The sequence below is a fragment of the Cryptomeria japonica genome, chromosome 1 (assembly GCF_030272615.1).
Source record: "Cryptomeria japonica chromosome 1, Sugi_1.0, whole genome shotgun sequence".
Classification (NCBI taxonomy): Eukaryota; Viridiplantae; Streptophyta; class Pinopsida; order Cupressales; family Cupressaceae; genus Cryptomeria; species Cryptomeria japonica.
In genome coordinates, this window is record NC_081405.1 from 78,658,022 (window position 1) to 78,676,140 (window position 18,119).

Below are 18,119 nucleotides of genomic sequence, written 5' to 3' on the forward strand. Positions count from 1 at the left end.
CAAAAAAATTGACAAAAAACAATAAAAGCGCAATCAAATCATACCTAGTATGACAAATTCACAAAAAAATATCGCCCAAATCAAATATCTGCTAAAAGCTGATATTAGATTTCTTCAAAATGCATAGCCCGTGGGTGAAAAATGACCGATGAGCTATTACAATGGGTATAAAAATACCCACAGGAATCGGGTATTCGATTTAATCAAATATCTGATTCCTAAAAAAAAATATATAATATATAATATATATGCCCACGGGTTTTATATTATATATAATATTAATTACATATTATATCAACATCCAAGCCAAGCAAAAAGTCAACATGGATTTTCACGTTTTTAGGCAAGTGGAGAAGGCCATTTTTTTCACATCGCCATTTTTTGGCCCCTCATGATCCTGCACATACCCACAAGGTGGCCTCAACTATTCACTATCTACTGAATATACCATTTAACAACATTTTCTTTTAGTATAACCAATTCCCCTTCTTTTATTTTACATGAAAGATAAACAATAAATAATATATAATATGTGCCCACTCAAGTGATAAAAAAGACAAATTCACAATTTGTTGCTAGTTTGATTGCTCTAGTGGGTTAAGACAATTGGAATTGACATCTTTTAATCTCTAAATATGTGCAAAGTTTAAAATTGATTATCATTTTATATGCATTATAAAAGAAGCACTATATAAATTCCTTTTGTTAATACCATAGCACTATGAATCATTTTCAAATATCCTTATTTAATAGAGCTTGCACACCTACATCATTCATTTGTCTTACTAAAATTAGATTTCTTGTCAAACTTGAAATGTGAATAGCACTAGGAAGGGTTTTAATTCTTTCATCTCTTGAAACCTTAAATTCACTTTTTTCAACCCATAATCTAATTTGTTGGGTAATCTCCTAGGAACACTTCATCCCATCAAATTTTTATATTCATTGAACCATTCCTTATGAGGAATCATATGAAAAGAGCCACATAAATTTATTAACCATATACAATTGAAACAACCTAATCCCTAAATATTTTGTCGAGGTTTTTGATTCTATGGAAGAAGAATCATTTGCTAATTTGACCTTCTCAACCTTTTTTATATCTATATTCCTTGTCACAATATATAATTTTACAATTGTTCTAGCACTTTCTCTAACTTTTATTTAGATAATTCGATTTACCTCTAAATTTTGATCTCTTATCCTTTGACCTTTTATCTTCTAAGCTCTTTTTATTTAAGTTTAACAAGAATGACCTGTTAGAGCTAAGAGGTATTTCAATTAGTAATCTTTTCAAGGTTTTCTTCTTATTTGTTCTTATATTATAACAAAGATGCTACTGCACCCAAGCTCTTTAATTTAGTAGTATTAGTGAGAACTCTTACTAAATTATTCTAGGAGTTAGATATGAAACAAAGTAGAGTAATTCATTTATCTTCAGATCATCTATTTTTATATTAATAAAAAAAAAATTGATTTAGCATGATATTGAAGACATTCAAATGGTTAGTCATGGAGTCAGTTGCATTCATTGTCACAACCCTCCTTTATCACCTTTTGATTTAAATACAATTCTATTATATTTTTGGATAATCTATTTAAATGATTGAATAAATGTTATAAAAAGATTGAAAATAATAATACACACACACACACACTTGGAGAATATACATTATTTTTTTAAATTTATTTTCCACTCCCAATTATGGCACATGTTGTAGGAAGAATAAGAAGCTTCTAGAGGGATCTCCACCACCTTGCATGTAACTCCCCCACTAAGTTTAATCAATTTGCATGAGTCCAATATTGGAAATGAATCTCCTTTTTAATTAAATTTTCTAGATAGTGGAATGGAGGGAATTTTCTTATAAAATTGTATGCAAGTTTCAAAGAAGGGAGTTGATTATGTTTTGAAGGAAATTTCCCAAGTTTTAGAAGTAGATCTTCTTTGGTAGTCTCATTTTCGTTGCAGGAATTTTAAGTTGTTGTTTGAAGGATTTCTCTCAAGTTGCAAGAAAGGACCATAAGGATAGCTAATGGATTCAACATCAAGCTCGATAAACCAGGTTCTCTCCTTATTATTTCATATTCACTTATGAGGAATCCGTAATATCAAAAATATAGTTATAGATCTTCCTTTATATAAATAATTTTTTTTTATATTAGATTGTAAATCTTTTATTTAGGGATAAATAATAATGATAATGCTTTCATGTAGTGCATGTAAAAGATAGTTTGTTTATTTATTTTATTTCCCTTAAGAAAATATGCACATGATCTTGCTTTTTTTCAAAAGATTTTAGCAAAAAAAAAATCATATTCCTTTATTTGTTTAAAATCTCTTTTTCTAAGATTAAAATTCTTCCCTGTGTGATTTGAGTCTTTATTTCTTCCCTCTAATTCAATTCTTCGGTTCTTCAAATGGAAATCTGAATTTCATTCTTTAATCTCTCTGTGATTATTTTAAATCTCTCTATGATTATTTTAAACCTCTCTGTGATTATTTTAAATCTCTCTGTGATTATTAGTTAAATAAATCTCTCTATGATTTTTAGTTAAACAAATCTCTCTGTGATTATTAGTTAAATAAATCTCCCTGTGAGTTGAACAAGATCTCTCTGTGAATATTAGTTGAATAAACAATCTTCCTATGAATACTGGAAATAAACAATCTCCTTGTGAATACTGGAAATAAACTCTCAATCCCCCTGTGTGAGCTTTGTATAAACATCTGCCTACTTCTTGATAATCTGGAGCAAATTATTCTCTGTTTATTTTATTTCTTTGTTACACTTTCATTCCTGGAATTGAATTGTTATTCTCACTCTTACATTAATATTTTCTTATATACACATACCTGTTTATGTATTCTCCTTTTATACAATTTAATATTCCATAATGAAACACTCTCTCTCTCTCTCTCTCTCTCTCTCTCTCTCTCTCTCTCTCTCTCTCTCTCTCTCTCTCTCTCTCTCTCTCTCTCTCTCTCTCTCTCTCTCTCTCTCTCTCTCTCTATATATATATATATATATAAGGTATTAATAAATTTATGCGAAGTAATTAATTTTTATTCTGGCACGATATAGTACTCCATACATATCGGCTTGCAGGTGGCCTTTGTTAATGGCAATCAAACTTTAAATCCAAGGCAATGTTAATTTTAAAAAATTCTTTTTTTTTTATATGTATAAAATTTTAGTTTATTTAAATTCTTTCTTTTTATATATATAAATTTTAGTTTAATAAAAAATTTTAACTTAGGTAATTTTTAGATTTATAACTAGTTTTAACAAATTTATAAATTGTAAATTAAATTATACTTAGATCCTCTTAAGATCCACTTAGCAATTAATCCATATTAAATGACTTGAAGCTAAATTCTATTTTGGGATTAGTGGCTTTATAAGCGACATTCTCGCATGTAGCTTACCCTACCTTCGCCTCATGCAAATTGCTTTACATTGATTACATTTATTGGCGTTTCCATCTCCATGCAAGTTTCACGTTTAAATATTATTATGCAAGTTTCCTAATCGTTATTATTATGCAAAGTTATATTTCAAGTTTTGAATAATAAATAATGTTAGTTATGGTTTTTATTCCATGTAATTCATCAAGTAGTTATTTCAATTAATTGAGCTTTGCAATGTCTAATTATACATGTTCAATTCATAATTATTTTTCAAGCATGATGTTTATCATAAGTTAGAAAACTAAATACAGGAAGTTGGAAAACCAAAACCTAGTAGCGTTCGGTATATACAGTGCCTTTGGGTCACGCTTACGGGTAATGTTGTCCTATTGAACTACTGCACTTAACGCCTAATAAAGCTACATCAATGACGTCTGTGGCATCGTCCCTATAAATCGCCGGGGAGTAATAAGGGACACTTGGAAGCTAAAATCCAAGGGGTGGGTAATCCCCCTTGGATCGATAATTTAATAAGATAATTCTAAAACGATCTTTCATTCGCTGAGTTAAACTATAGTAAACCCCTATAGGGATGATGAGTGAAATGCTTTTATAAAATTGATTTAATCTCGAAGAATTATTGTTGATTGACAATTGGTCAAGGGTGACGCTAATGTTAAGAATTAGGATCTAGTTGTTTTAGGCCACAAGCAATAGGCCATCTTGAGCCCTTGCTTAAGCGTTACCATCGTGGGTAGCAACTGCAGAGAAATTGTCTGGGACATTGACCCTAGAAAGGGTTGCGTACCCACTAATCAGTTTACATCAAACCATAGAGTAGAAAATAGAACTACATACTTTACGCCTTGATCCCGTGCCAAAGCGGGTATGTAGGCAGTCTTGGGACGGAGTTGTTCCTCGTACTCAGGCGTTCGTGGGTGGGGTCTATGCTTGGTATAGAAGGATTGAATAGAATCATAATTTGAAAGATAATTAAAATGGAAAAAGTAATTTAGTGCATACTCGGAAGGAATCCCGTATGGATTCGCTTGACTTCCCGAGGCTTTAAGCCAAATTCCGAGGCAGAATTCAAGCTTGTATTATGTTATTTAATTACTCCTAAGGATGACGACCTCGATGCACTTCTGTTAGAAGAGTGTAGTACTTAGTGAGTGGCTCAAGACCCGAATGGTCCCGATGAGTCTAAGTCTTTGGCTAGAGCACCTCCTATCCCGATTGGATAGATGCCTACCCCGTATGGGTAGATGCCTATCCCGTATTGGATAGATGAAATCTTATGTCCCGTATGGACAAATGCCTAACCCGTATGGTTAGATGCTCATCCCGGATGGATGAATGCCTAATCCAAATGGATGGATGCCCAGAGTATGCGATTGAATCAAACATAAATGATTAAACAAAAAAAAAGAATGGTCAATTTTGTTGAGTTAATTATGGGTGGGTTATTACATGTGGTATCAGAGCAAAGGTTCAACTCTAGGCCTTATGCTCACTTCAATTTACACAGCTAAGGGAATGTTTTGCAATGATAGAAATTAATTTTAAAATCTTAAATCAAGAACTAACTACATAATTTAACTTTCAGGTAAAAACCTAGAATGGCTAGAGGAAGAGGAAGAGGAAGATGAAGAGGAAGGGGTAATGGAAGACGTACTACCACTAGGAGTCAAAGGGAAGAAAAACGTGAGGAAAACCATGAAGAAAACCATGAGGAAGACCATGAAGGGGATCAACATAACCCAAGAAATAATGAAGATGGGGTTGAGGCTATAATCAACCTTCTAACCGAGCAAAGAGATAAAATCAACTTCTTGGAACAATCAATGCAGGACCTTAGGGTAAGGCAGAATGACTTTGAAAATCAAAGTGGTACTGAAAATGGAAACCCTGGTAGCAATCAAGGGAATATGATGAGTAATAGAAAAGAAAATAACATATTGGAACTCTCCAAGGATCTAAAGAAAATCACCCCTCCTAAGTTCGATGGGAGGCAAATAGGTGAAGGAGCAAAGAATTGGTTAAATGAAATGGAAAAGTATTTTGAACTAAGAGATTTTAGCGAAACAACCAAAGCCTTATGGGGTTCCTATCAACTCACAGGGGAGGTAGCTAGTTGGTGGACCAACACCAAGGAACAAAATGGGTATAGCAGGGAAACGGTCACATGGGATCAATTTGTTCACCACTTCCGAGCGAGGTGGCTCCCTCAATTGTTCTTTGATGAGAAGGTGACATAATTCCATAATCTACATCAAGGGCCCCTATCCGTTCAACAATATTGGGATAAGTTTGCCAAGTTGCTTAAATATGTACCTATGTACCAGAAAGATGAAGAAGGCCAAACAAGGAAGTTCATTTTGGGGCTAAATACCAACATAGGGGCAGAGGTTGACATGCATGGACCCAAAAACATGAACAAAGTACTTGAAAAGTCCCTAAGGCAAGAGAGGAAGATTCAAACACTAGCAGGGCGGAACTATAATGGGAACCACTCATTTAAAGGGAAGCAGGAATTCAACGGGAACACTAACTTCAACAAAGGTCAAAGGAATAATTCTTCCGAAAGAAGGCCACCTCCTAATCAATATCAGAGGAATGGAAATAATAATAATAACCGGGGAAATAATAACAGAGGCAACTATAATAGGAATGACCAGCAGAATAGGATAACTTATCCACCCAGGACCAATGAAACAAGGAATGATTCCCCTAGGAATCAAAGCAGGAGGGGTCCTCCAGGTGGATGCTTCATGTGTGGGGGAAACCATTTTGCTAGAGAGTGTCCCAGGATGCAAGGACAGATTAGGGCCAATCAACCCCAACAAGGGCCCCAACAAAGGATTCATGCAACAGTTAGCAACCAAAGAGGGAGATACTAGAATGTTCCCGTGGAAACTACAGGTACACTATTTGAACAACCAATTTCAATTCTAATTGACACTGGGTCATCTGAATGTTTCATCTCACCTGAATTAGTAAGAAAATATGCATTAAAAGTTAATCAAATGGAGTCATCATGGATGGTTCAATATGGGGATAAGGCAACTAGGGAAGTAACTAAGTGTTTGCCGAGGGCAAGGGTACAATTTCCTGAGTTTGAAACAAGGGTAGATCTCTATGTGGCACCCCTAGGATTATATGATGTAATTATTGGAATGAGTTGGTTAACAGACCATCAAGCTAATGTAGATTGCTATAATAAAGTTGTTGAATATTTGGATGATGGAGGAAGAAGGGTCAAAATCCAAGGAAAGTTTAATCCCATTAATATAGAAACCATATCAGCCATGCAATTAAAGAAGGAAAGAAGAAGAGGAGGCCAAATCTATATGGTTGAAATTGATGAAAGAAAAGAGGAAAATACACCAACCTTTGAAAATACCCCTTTCTTAAAAGAATTCAAGGATGTTTTTCCAGAAGAATTACCCAGCCTGCCCCCTAAAAGGAAGTTTGACTTTTCTATCGAAGTACTACCAGGAGCTGAACCAGTATCAAGGGCACCTTACCGAATGAACACAACTGAATTGCAAGAACTCAAGATGCAATTAGAGGAACTCTTAGCTAAGGGATTAATAAGGCCAAGTGTATCACAATGGGGAGCGTCAGTCTTGTTTGTTAAGAAGAAGGATGGAACCTTAAGACTATGCATCGACTATAGGATGTTGAACAAGGTCACAATAAAGAATAGGTATCCCTTACTTCGCATAGAGGATCTTTTTGACCAAATGAAAGGAGAAGTAGTTTTCTAAAAGATAGACTTTCGGTCAGGGTACCATCAACTCATAATTAAGGAGGAAGACATTCCAAAGACACCTTTCAGAACTAGATATGGGCATTATGAATTCACAGTAGTTCCTTTTGGTGTAACCAACGCCCTAGCTGCATTTATGAACCTAATGAATAGTGTACTCCATGACTACTTGGATAAATTTGTTTTGGTATTTCTAGATGACATATTGATTTACTCTAGGAATGAGGAGGAACATTTAGTACACCTACAAATTGTTTTGCAAAGGTTGAGAGAACATAAGTTATATGGGAAATTGTCAAAATGTGCCTTCTTCGAGGAAAAGATTCACTACCTTGAGCATATAATATCAAAGGAAGGAATAGCAGTTGATCCAGATAAGATAAAGGCAATAGTAGAATGGTCGATCCCTAAAAACATTTCAGAGGTAAGAAGCTTTATGGGGCTAGCAGGTTAGTATAGGAGGTTTGTGGAAGGATTCTCTAAGATAGCAAACCCCATCACCTCATTACAAAGGAAGGGTAAAAGGTTTGTGTGGACAGAACAAAGTGATAAGGCATTCCAAATCTTGAAGGGAAAACTAACTTCAGCACCCATTCTAAAAGTACCAGATCCGAATGGACACTTCACAGTCGTAACTGATGCTTCTATTGAAGGTTTAGGAGGAGTACTTGTCCAAGATGAAGGGGTAGGAGCTTACGAATCCAAAAAACTAAAGAATCATGAAGTTAATTATGCACCCCACGACTTAGAGTTAGCAGCGATTGTGCATGCCCTACAGAAATGGAGACACTTCTTGCTAGGGAAGCCCTTTGAGTTAAAGACAGATAACCAAGGACTAAAGTACATCTTTACCCAACCCCACTTAAATGCTAGACAAAGAAGGTGGTTAGAGTTTCTAAGTGAATATGATTTTGAAATTGAATATATTAAGGGGAAGGAAAATAGGGTGGCAGATGCTTTAAGTAGGAGGAGACACTTGATGACTATAGCAACATTCAAAACTTCTTTCAAAAGACAAGTAGTGGATGAGCAGGAACATGACCCATAGTATGAGCAAGTCAAATTGACTTTAGAACACGATCCAATCGATCCTAAGGTTGATGGATATACATTGGATGAGGATTGGTTGCTCAGATACAATAATAGAATCTATATTCCTAATTCAGGAGACTTAAGGGAAGTAGTCTTGTCAGAGGCTCACAATGCCCCTTATTCAGGACACCCGGGAGTTAACAAACTTTATGTAGATCTAAAGAAGTTATACTTTTGGCAAGGGATGAAGAATGACATAGTCAAGTATGTGGCTAAATGTTTGGAGTGTCAAAAAGTAAAGGCAGAACATAGACATCCAACTGGATTGTTACAATTACATGATGTACGTCAACACAAGTGGCAAGTTATTAGCATGGATTTTGTGCAAGGGTTACCCACGTCACCTTCTAGACATGATACAATAATGGTGGTAATTGACAAACTCACTAAAGTGGCACACTTTATACCAGAGAGCCTGGCAGATGATGCACCTACCTTGGCTAGGCATTTTGTTAAGAAAATATTTAGGTTGCATGGAATACCAGAGAAAATCATATTAGATAGAGATGCTAGATTCACTTCAAGGTTTTGGACAACTCTTCAGTCAGCTCTGAGAACTCAACTAAATTTTAGCACTGCATACCATCCTGAAACCAACGGTCAGACAGAAAGGACAAATCAGATTATGGAAGACCTACTTTGCATGTACTGCATGGACCAACAGAAGAATGGGAAGAGTACCTACCTCTGGTAGAGTTTGCTTACAATAATACATATCAAACATATTTGGGAATGACACCTTTCGAAGCATTGTATGGTAGACCATGTCGAACACCTTTGAGTTGGGATAGTCTTGAAGATAGGGTAATTGTTGGACTAGATATGTTGAAGGAAATGGAAAGGAAAACTAAGGAAATCAGGCAGAGATTGAAGGAATCCTCAGATAGGTAGAAAAGTTATGCAGACAAAAACAGGACACCAAGGGAGTTTGAGGTGGGAGAGAAAGTCTTCCTAAGGGTTAGGCCACACAAGAGTTCCATAAGATTTGGGAAAAAGACTAAGCTTGCACCTCGTTATGTTGGACCCTTTGAAATATTGGAAAGGATTAATCCAGTTGCATACCGGTTGGCCTTACCTCCCCAGTTGAGCTGAATCCATGATGTCTTCCATGTATCACTTCTTAAAAAGTATGTACCTGATGAGAAACACATTTTGAATTGGGATGCTTTATAGGTCTAGGAAATGGGAGGAATAATGATAGAGCCATTCAAAATCTTGGAGAGGCGCCAGTGCTAATTGCGCAATAGAGAGGTTGATCAATGCAAAGTACAATGGAATCAGTATGATGAAAAGAATGCCACGTGGGAGGATACTAAGGATATGCAACTGTTGTTTCCATTTTTATTTTAATCATGAACTATAGACTCTTTTGAATGCGTTCAATAAGTGCATCGAGACGATGCACAAACTAAGGGGGGAGGATGTCACAACCCTCCTTTATCACCTTTTGATTTAAATACAATTCTATTATATTTTTGGATAAACTATTTAAATGATTGAATAAATGTTATAAAAAGAATGAAAATAATAATACACACACACACACACTTGGAGAATATACATTATTTTTATTTATTTATTTTCCACTCCCAATTATGGCACATGTTGTAGGAAGAATAAGAAGCTTCTAGAGGAATCTCCACCACCTTGCATGTAACTCCCCCACTAAGTTTAATCAATTTGCATGAGTCCAATATTGGAAAAGAATCTCCTTTTTAATTAAATTTTCTAGATAGTGGAATGGAGGGAATTTTCTTATAAAATTGTATGCAAGTTTCAAAGAAGGGAGTTGATTATGTTTTGAAGGAAATTTCCCAAGTTTTAGAAGTAGATCTTGTTTGGTAGTCTCATTTTCGTTGCAGGAATTTTAAGTTGTTGTTTGAAGGATTTCTCTCAAGTTGCAAGAAAGGACCATAAGGATAGCTAGTGGATTCAACATCAAGCTCGATAAACCAGGTTCTCTCCTTATTATTTCATATTCACTTATGAGGAATCCGTAATATCAAAAATATAGTTATAGATCGTCCTTTATATAAATAATTTTTTTTTATATTAGATTGTAAATCTTTTATTTAGGGATAAATAATAATGATAATGCTTTCATGTAGTGCATGTAAAAGATAGTTTATTTATTTATTTTATTTCCCTTAAGAAAATATGCACATGATCTTGCTTTTTTTCAAAAGATTTTAGCAAAAAAAAAATCATATTCCTTTATTTGTTTAAAATCTCTTTTTCTGAGATTAAAATTCTTCCCTGTGTGATTTGAATCTTTATTTCTTCCCTCTAATTCAATTCTCTGGTTCTTCAAATGGAAATCTGAATCTCATTCTTTAATCTCTCTGTGATTATTAGTGTCACAACCCTCCTTTATCACCTTTGGATTTAAATACAAACTCTATTATATTTCTTTTTGATAAACTATTGAATGAATATTATAAAGGAATAAAAATAATAAAACACACACACACATGGAAAATATACTCCTTTTTCTTAATTGTTTATTTAAATTTCCTCACCCAAATTATGGCACATGTTGTAGGAAGAATAAGAAGCTTCTAGAGGCTTCTCCACCACCTTGCATGTAACTCCTCCCACTAAGTCTAATCAATTTGCATGAAGGCCAAATTTGGAGAGAATCTCTTTTTTTTTAATTAAAAATTAAGTAGTGGAATTTGGGGATTTTTCTTATAAAAGATATACAAGTTTTCAAAAAAAAGGAGTTGGTAGTTCCATAAAGATTTTCTTCAAGTAAATTTTTCTTTTGTAGTCATATTTCATTTTTCAGCTAAGATTTTTGCTTTGGAGGATTTCTTTCAAGTTGAAGGATCAAGGGAGATTCGTAGGGGATTCTACACCATTTTCAAGCATCCAGGTTCTTTCCATTTAATTTTTCATGCATCTCATCTTTGCTACAAATCAGATTAGATTAATTAGATCCATTAGTTTCAAATTTTTTGATAAGAAGTAGATTAATTTGTTAAGAAATTAGAATCATTTGTTTCAAATTTTGTTGATAAGAATTAGTTTCATTTGTTTCATTTAGATCCATTAGTTTCAATTTTTAAGTTAGATCCATATATTTCAAATTCTTGATAGGAATTTGTTTAAAATTTCTTACTAAGTTTTAGATTGATTCTTGCTGAAGAACTAAATCAGAACCATCTTTATTTCCTTTCTCTAGTATCATTTCTCTGGTTATTGTTTAGAAATCTGAATCTCATCCTTTAAAGAGATTTCGCTGTGATTATTTCCTCTGTATCTGGTTTGAGATTTTACTGCGATTATTCTAAATTTCTACCTGTAATATTTAAATCCGTATGATTATTCTTTTTATCTCTGTGAATAACTCTTTGTGAAGAAGCAAAATATAAGTTTATCTCTGTAAGTTTTAGATTGAAAATCAGATTAAAAACACACCTTATGAGCTTGCATTTACTAGCATAATTCATCTATCTTCATGGCTGGAAACGAATATTTTATCTGGATTGTTATCTCTGAGAATAAATCTCTGTGGGGAAGCAACATATAAGTTTATCTCTGTAGATTTTATGAGATTGCACTTCCCAGCATAATCATCTATCTTTCATCTTCCTGGATTGTTTATCTATGTGAATAACTTTCTGGATTATTCACCTTGTGAATGAATCCTTATTGTTTACTTTAGTGTTTTTATCCTTTTAATCCAAAATCTACTTTCTGTACCCATTTAAATTAAACTATAAATTAGAATTTATATATATATATAGAGAGAGACAGAGAGAGAGAGAGAGAGATTATTCCAATGTTAACATATTAATAACTAACGCCACATTATCATTATAGCGTACTGCATTTACTTTAGCACGATTTCCGAAAATGTGAAGTACGCAGGGCGGCGGTTTTGAGACCGCGGGGTTAATGGTACCCCCCACTACCCTGCGGTCACCGTAAGTGGCCGCAGGGGAGTGGAGGGGACCACGCGGCCCCCTCATCCCCTACGGGCCTACACATGCAGGACCGCAGGGAGTGATGGGACCCGTGGTCCCCACCCCCTAATTACTACATTAAAACAATTCGCTTGCTAATGATTTAATTTTGATGAAACTTTTAAATTCGTTTTAATAAAAAATAAATTGTTTATATATATCATTTAAATTAAATTTAAGTTAATTTTTTTATTTTATATAATTGTTTAGTTAAATTTATTTTTTTATTTTTTTATTTAGCAAAAGATTGAAATCAAATTATTGTTTCAATTCCCTTAGGGAATTATTGGATTATTGGGTCAATGATTTTGACTTAAAAACAAATAAATCTTATTATTTCAATTTGATCCAAAATTTCAAAAAGGTATAAGCTAATCACTCATGTGGAATTAGAAACTCTATAACTAATTAGTCTTGCGATAGGAGAAAACATTTCTGCATTTTGTATGTAAATGATGTTACTTTTGCATTGCATTATATTATTTCACATTCTTTATCTTCATGCAACTACACGAAAGTTCACAATTATCATTACCATGCCAATACATGTATTGATTCATTTAATTGTAGAATAATGATATTTCTCTTTTTCAAATAGTATTTAAAGTTTAAATTATGTACATCCATTTCATAATTATATTTCAAGCATGATGTTTCATAAGCTCTTAGTTTAGAAACTAAACAAAGGAAGTTGGAAAACCAAAACTAGCAGCGTTTGGTATATACGGTGCCTCTGGGTCATGCTTACGGGTAATGCCGTCGTGTTGAACTACTGCACTTAACGCCTAATAAAGCTGCATTAACGACGTTTGTGACATCGTCCCTATAAATCGTCGGGGAGTAATAAGGGACACTTGGAAGTTAAAATCCAAGGGGTGGGTAATCCCCCTTGGATCGATAATTTAATAAGATAACTTTTAAATGATTTTTACATCCGTTGAGATAAACCATAGTAAACCCCTTTTAGGGATGGTCAAGTTAAATGCTTTTACGAAATTGGTTTCTTTTTTTTATCTTGAAGGGATATTGGTGATTTGCAATTTGGTCAAGGGTGACGCTCATGATAAGAATTAGGATCTAGTTATTTTTAGGCCACAAGCAATAGGTGATCTTGAGCCTTCGCTTAAGCGCTACCATCGTGGGTAGCAACCGCAGAGAAACTGTCTAGGACATTAACCCTAGAAAGGGTTGCGTACCCACAAATCAGTTTACATCAAACCATAGAATAGAAAATAGAACTACATACTTTACGCCTTGATTCCGTGCTAAAGCGGGTATATAGGCAGTCTTGGGACGGAGTTGTCCCTCGTACTCAGGCGTTCGTGGGTGGGGTCTAGGCTTGGTTGAGTAAGAATCCTAATTGAAAGATAAGACAATTAATTGAAAAAGAAATTCAATGCATACTCGGAAGGAATCCCGTATGGATTCGCTTGACTTCCCGAGGGTTTAAGCCAAATTCCGAGGCAGAATTCAAGCTTGTATTATTTTAATTACTCCTAAGAACGACGACCTCGGTGCACTTTTGTTAGAAGAGTGTAGTACTTAGTGAGTGGCTCAAGACCCGAATGGTCCCGATGAGTCTAAGTCTCTGGCCAAAGCATCTCCTATCCCGTTTGGATAGATGCCTACCCCGTATGGGTAGATGCCTATCCCGTATTGGATAGATGGAATCTTATGTCCCGTATGGACAATTGCCTAACCCGTATGGTTAGTTGCTCATCCCAGATGGATGAATGCCTAATCCTAAATGGATGGATGCCCAGAGTATGCAATTGAATAAAACATAATGATTACATTAAACAAAAAAAAAAAAGAATACTCAATTTTGTTGATTCAATATTGGTGGGTTATTACAATTAGTTAAATAAATCTCTCTGTGATTTTTAGTTAAACAAATCTCTCTGTGATTATTAGTTAAATAAATATCCCTGTGAGTTGAACAAGATCTCTCTGTGAATATTAGTTGAATAAACAATCTTCCTATGAATACTGGAAATAAAAAATCTCCCTGTGAATACTGGAAATAAACTCTCAATCCCCTTGTGTGAGCTTTGTATAAACATCTGCCTACTTCTTGATAATCTGGAGCAAATTATTCTCTGTTTATTTTATTTCTCTGTTACACTTTCATCCCTAGAATTGAATTGTTATTCTCACTCTTACATTAATATTTCTTATATACACATACCTGTTTATGTATTCTCCTTTTATACAAATTAATATTCTGGAATGAAACTATATATATGCATAAGGTATTAATAAATTTATGCAAAGTAATTAATTTTTATTCTGGCACGATATAGTACTCCGTACGTATCGGCTCGCAGGTGGGGAACAGAGTTAATACTCCGCAGGGGAGTGGTATCGTAACGGTACCCCCCACTAGCCTACGGTCACTGCTACGACAGTGGCCGCAGGGTAGTGGAGGGGACCCATGGGGTCCCACTCCCACTTGGCCTTTGTTAATGCCAATCAAACTTTAAATCCAAGGCAATGTTAATTTTTAAAAATTCTTTTTTTTTATATATGTATAAAATTTTCATTTATTTAAATTCTTTCTTTATATATATATATAAATTTTAGTTTAATAAAAAATTTTAACTTAGGTAATTTTTAGATTTATAACTAGTTTTAACAAATTTATAAATTGTAAATTAAATTATACTTAGATCCTCTTAAGATCCACTTAGCAATTAATCCATATTAAATGACTTGAAGCTAAATTCTATTTTGGGATTAGTGGCTTTATAAGCGATATTCTCGCATGTAACTTACCCTACCTTCGCCTCATGCAAATTGCTTTACATTGATTACATTTATTGGCGTTTCCGTCTCCATACAAGTTTCACTTTTAAATACTATTATGCAAGTTTCCTAATCGTTATTATTATGCAAAGTTATATTTCAAGTTTTGAATAATAAATAATGTTAGTTATGGTTTTTATTCCATGTAATTCATCAAGTAGTTATTTCAATTAATTGAGCTATGCAATGTCTAATTATACGTGTTCAATTCATAATTATTTTTCAAGCATGATGTTTATCATAAGTTAGAAAATTAAATAAAGGAAGTTGAAAAACCAAAACCTAGTAGCGTTCGGTATATATAGTGCCTCTGGGTCATGCTTATGGATACTGTCGTCGTGTTGAACTATTGCATTTAACGCCTAATAAAGCTACATCAACGATGTCTGTGGCATCGTCCCTATAAATCATCGAGGAGTAATAAGGGACACTTGGAAGTTAAAATCCAAGGGGTGGGTAATCCCCCTTGGATCGATAATTTAATAAGATAATTCTAAAACGATCTTTCATTCGCTGAGTTAAACTATAGTAAACCCCTATAGGGATGATGAGTGAAATGTTTTTATAAAATTGATTCAATCTCGAAGAATTGTTGTCGATTGACAATTGGTCAAGGGCGACGCTTATGTTAAGAATTAAGATCTAGTTGTTTTAGGCCACAAGCAATAGGCCATCTTGAGCCCTTGCTTAAGCGCTACCATCGTGGGTAGCAACTGCAGAGAAACTGTCTGGGACATTGACCCTAGAAAGGGTTGTGTACCCACTAATCAGTTCACATCAAACCATAGAGTAGAAAATAGAACTACATACTTTACGCCTTGATCCCGTGCCGAAGCGGGTATGTAGGCAGTCTTGGGACGGAGTTGTCCCTCATACTCAGGCATTCGTGGGTGGGGTCTAGGCTTGGTATAGAAGGATTGAATAGAATCATAATTTGAAAGATAATTAAAATGGAAAAAGTAATTCAGTGCATACTCGGAAGGAATCCCGTATGGATTCGCTTGACTTCCCGAGGCTTTAAGCCAAATTCCGAGGCGGAATTCAAGCTTGTATTATGTTATTTAATTACTCTTAAGGATGGCGACCTCAGTGCACTTCTGTTAGAAGAGTGTTGTAGTACTTAGTGAGTGGCTCAGGACCCGAATGGTCCCGATGAGTCTAAGTCTCTGGCCAGAGCACCTCCTATCCTGATTGGATAGATGCCTACTCCGTATGGGTAGATGCCTATCCCGTATTGGATAGATGAAATCTTATGTCCCGTATGGACAAATGCCTAACCCGTATGGTTAGATGCTCATCCCGGATGGATGAATGCCTAATCCAAATGGATGGATGCCCAGAGTATGCGATTGAATCAAACATAAATGATTAAACAAAAAAAAAATGGTCACTTTTGTTGAGTTAATTATGGGTGGGTTATTACATTCATTCTCAGTGAACATAATTTCTTCTAAAGAAATATTTTATTTACTAGAGACTTTGCCTAAAATAGAGTACCCAATTCATTAATAACTCCTTCTTTGTGGCTTTTGCATATATATTCAACAAAATTAAGTCTAACATAAATAATCTTGCTGAACTCATTATATTCTTATCTAAAATCGTATTTACTTCATCCGTCATCTTTAAGATCAAAATGTTCTTTCATAATTTTTTTATCCAACTTGTGAGTTTGATCAATCCTAATAATTGAATATGAAATATATGAAAACACTTTTCTAATAGGCCTTTCATACCCTTATTGGTTTCTCTTATTAGGTTGAGATGGTTCAATTCGAATTTTTTTTGCCATGAGATTGGACTATTATGTGGCTAATTTGTGCACACATTCAGTATTGTAATGATTCCCAAGGAATAATAGAAATTGAAATTGCAATTTAGATTTCTATGTGGTTCCAAGAGTGTTGTTGAGGTAAATATTAGATGGAATAGATTGTAAAGTATTTTATATTCTACACTTGCCCACATATCACTCCTTGATCTGAAAACTCACTAAATTTCTTCACCTCATAGGTTTTGTTATGGTCTTACACATCACCACGAAAGTCGTCAGAGATGATCTAAAAAGTTTTATTGTTTAACAACTGAAAGAGAGATGATCGACATAAGAACAAGATGTAGAGAAGTGCAGAACAAGATTGATGTTCTCTAATTTTAGCTAGGAAGTAAACAAATGCAAAGATCCCAAGTCAGCTTAAGAACTGAACACACTAGCACTGGAACATGAATTTAATCATATGCTATCATATAACCATGACAATCTTTAAAATGTAATACTATCTTATAGAGAGAGAGAGGAGCAAAATCAAGTACAACATCCATGATGAAAAACTAGTGAAGAAGGATATTGGTGTAAGCAGCAAACTATCAAGATACTATGCATATTTCCTGGTATTTGTAGCCAATCTTCTACCAATGCTCAAGTAATGCGCTTTCTCTCATCTTGCCTCTTAGTCCTTTTAGTCATTTAAACCTAATATATCACGCATGTTTCTCTTTTAAGGTGTGTGTACTGTGTAGATGCATATTTAGCATGCTATTGCATCGCACACTTCCTGCTTATCCATGACAGCATGCCTCGTTTTAATCCCTATTCTCTAACATGTTTAGTTATGACGTGTGGGGGGGTCACCTTGTTCCATAGTTGTCACTACCCATGAGGCTCAGTTGATCGCATTGATTCGTCAAATGTGGTAGTTTTTACATACACTTGTTATATTGGTGTGTGCAAAGAAGAGTTAAGTATGCACTTGCTGAAATGCAATACTATCATTGATCCACTCTCAAAAATAATTGATGGTCTCGCTTACAAGATTGTTTAAATGGATTAAGCGCAAACAAAACAAAGCCATTAATGCACCATTCCCCAATGTTCAAAGCTAAAGCTAAGAATTTTCCTACCTAAGAATCCATGTCCATTCCCAAAAGTTAGAATTTTTCTTGCAAAACCAGTAATGGATGATGAAGGAAAACATGCTACGATTGAAGTGTTGGTTAATATTCGTGCTAGTTCTAAACTATCAATTTAGAAAGGTTCGTAGGATTTCAATTTGTTTCACATGCCACATTT